Source organism: Zophobas morio, unplaced genomic scaffold (assembly GCF_036711695.1).
Source record: "Zophobas morio isolate AGI-343-1 ecotype UQ-CSIRO unplaced genomic scaffold, CSIRO_AGI_Zmor_V1 ptg000883l, whole genome shotgun sequence".
NCBI classification, from domain to species: Eukaryota; Metazoa; Arthropoda; class Insecta; order Coleoptera; family Tenebrionidae; genus Zophobas; species Zophobas morio.
This window is the reverse complement of record NW_026972985.1, coordinates 22,501-25,513: the sequence shown is the minus strand read 5'-3', so window position 1 is coordinate 25,513 and position 3,013 is coordinate 22,501. Positions and strand designations below refer to the sequence as shown.

At 58.7% G+C, this 3,013-nt stretch overlaps 1 pseudogene; it reads right to left on the bottom strand.

The window, feature by feature from the left end:
- The window catches only part of LOC135122102 (large subunit ribosomal RNA), a pseudogene marked incomplete at its 3' end in the record, with an annotated part of 3,506 nt that continues 493 nt past the window's right edge, over positions 1–3,013 (bottom strand).

Here is a 3,013-nt window from a genome sequence, read left to right as displayed (position 1 = left end):
GGAAGGTGTGCCCGCTTATAGCCTTCGAGAAACTCTCTATATGCGGGCTTCTTGCGCCGGTACCTCACCTGGTCAACAGTGAGGCCGGTCGCAAGCGCCATGTCCTTCAGAAATGGCCGATTTGGCCTTACACCCACCTCAATCTCCGCCATCAGCTCGAAAGCTGAGGCTTCTGAAGGAGGCAGGCTGCCGGCCGCCTCAACCATATACCTCTCCCGGTGGGCAAGCTTTTCATGCTGCCGCACCCCCTGAAACGTCGCGAACCCACGTCCACAATGGACGCAGTGCGATCTGTCCCTGACTCCGCAAGTCTTCCTATGCCGGTATAAACCTGACATTGTCTTGTACTTCCGCCCACACACCTCACACTCAGGGGCGGATAGCGGCCGTGGATTAACGTCGGTATGTTCCAACTCGACGCCGCCCGCCTGTTGATTTAAATCCACGACCTTGTCCACATCGGGGGCGGATCTAGGCCCCCGGCCCTTTGCCGCTCTAGTTAAAACCATAAAAATCTGGTGTGGACAAGGGAAAACACTAGAGGAGAGGCAGAGCCCTGATACCTCCCCCCAGCTAGATACAACCGGGGGTCGCCACTCCCCGGAGGTCCACGTTCGAGACTGCCTAACCCGGCAGCCATTCATCCCTCGGCACGTAGGTCCACCTTGGATTGGGGCATTTTATAGCTTCTGCCAGCTAGCTCAGGTACGCGGGGTCGCCAAACCCCGAAGAGCCGCATCACGCCGTAGCGCTCACGAACTCCCCCTGCGTAAGAGAGTCATAGTTACTCCCGCCGTTTACCCGCGCTTGCTTGAATTTCTTCACGTTGACATTCAGAGCACTGGGCAGAAATCACATTGCGTCAACACCCGCTGGGGCCATCGCAATGCTTTGTTTTAATTAGACAGTCGGATTCCCCCGGTCCGTGCCAGTTCTGAGCTGACCGTTGAATGGCGGCCGAAGAGGACATCCGGACGCCCTTTCGGGCGCACCCGGAGCCTCGTAGCAAGACGGTTCCGCGGGAGGCCAAGGCACGGGACCGGGCTCGGATCCGACGTTTCCGCCGAAACGGCAACGCTTCACCTCGCCCAGGCCCGGCACGTCAGCCGCGACCCGCTTCCCCGACAAGCCCGACACGCCCCGATCCTCAGAGCCAATCCTTATCCCGAAGTTACGGATCCAATTTGCCGACTTCCCTTACCTACATTATTCTATCGACTAGAGGCTCTTCACCTTGGAGACCTGCTGCGGATATGGGTACGAACCGGCGCGACGCCTCCACGTGGCCCTCTCCCGGATTTTCAAGGTCCGAGGGGAAGATCCGGACACCGCCGCAACTGCGGTGCTCTTCGCGTTCCAAACCATATCTCCCTGCTAGAGGATTCCATGGAACTCGAACGCTCATGCAGAAAAGAAAACTCTTCCCGGATCTCCCGACGGCGTCTCCGGGTCCTTTTGGGTTGCCCCGACGAACTCTCTTGCGAGGGCCCGAATTATAAGCGGTTCCGCTGCCGGGTTCCGGAATAGGAACCGGATTCCCTTTCGCCCAACGGGTGTGTGCACAATCCGTACGTTCACGTCACCACGGCTCTGGAGGTCGTGTTTGTGACCAACGACAAATCTACACCACATCGACATCGGCTTTCGCCTAGGGCTTAGGATCGACTGACTCGTGTGCAACGGCTGTTCACACGAAACCCTTCTCCACGTCAGTCCTCCAGGGCCTCGCTGGAGTATTTGCTACTACCACCAAGATCTGCACCGACGGCGGCTCCAGACGGCCTCACGGCCAGTCCTTCTGCGCTCACCGCCGCGACCCTCCTACTCGTCAGGGCTTCATGGCCCGTGACCAGAGGCCACCGGACCGCACATGCCGCTGACGGCCGAGTATAAGCACGACGCTTCAGCGCCATCCATTTTCAGGGCTAGTAACTTCGGCAGGTGAGTTGTTACACACTCCTTGGCGGATTCCGACTTCCATGGCCACCGTCCTGATGTCTTAAGTTACCAACGCCTTTCATGGTATCCCATAAGCGTCGATTTAGGCGCTTTAACTCGGCGTTTGGTTCATCCCACAGCGCCAGTTCTGCTTACCAAAAATGGCCCACTTGGCACTCTGATTCGAGTCTCGCGGCTTCAATAGTTCGAGCAAGCCGGAGATCTCACCCATTTAAAGTTTGAGAATAGGTTGAGGCCGTTTCGACCCCAATGCCTCTAATCATTCGCTTTACCGGATGAAACTCGTGCGCTATGAGCGCCAGCTATCCTGAGGGAAACTTCGGAGGGAACCAGCTACTAGATGGTTCGATTAGTCTTTCGCCCCTATACCCAGTTCCGACGATCGATTTGCACGTCAGAATCGCTACGGACCTCCATCAGGGTTTCCCCTGACTTCGTCCTGACCAGGCATAGTTCACCATCTTTCGGGTCCCAGCGTGTACGCTCTTGGTGCGCCTCTTCTCGCGATGAGAACGAGACGCCCCGGGAGTGCGAGGCGGCAGCCGTAACGACCGCCCATCCTCCCTCGGTCCGCGCAAGGCGGACCTTCACTTTCATTGCGCCTTTAGGTTTAGTAATGTCCCAATGACTCGCGCACATGCTAGACTCCTTGGTCCGTGTTTCAAGACGGGTCCTGAAAGTACCCAAAGCTATAGCGTCGCAGATCGGCGTTCTAAAAGAAGACGAGGTCTGTCCGACGACCCACAGCCAACAGCCACCCGGGGACGGGACCGGCACCAGGTCCGATCACCGTCGCGACGAGAGCGCTTGCCGTAGGGCGGACGCCGAACTAGCGGCGGCCTCGCGCCATCTTTATACCGTCGAGCGAGCCGACCGGGAAACACCGCGGGTTCGTTCGGAAACGGCGAACCGTCCGAACGGGCTCCACCGCGGGCCTCAGACCGGCACCCAACGGATCGCGACGTCCTACAGGGGGAGAAGTGCACGCGTTCGATCGCAGTTCGGAGGACGGAAGGCGCAGACGACGCGTACGCCGTCCGTCACGCGACCGCCC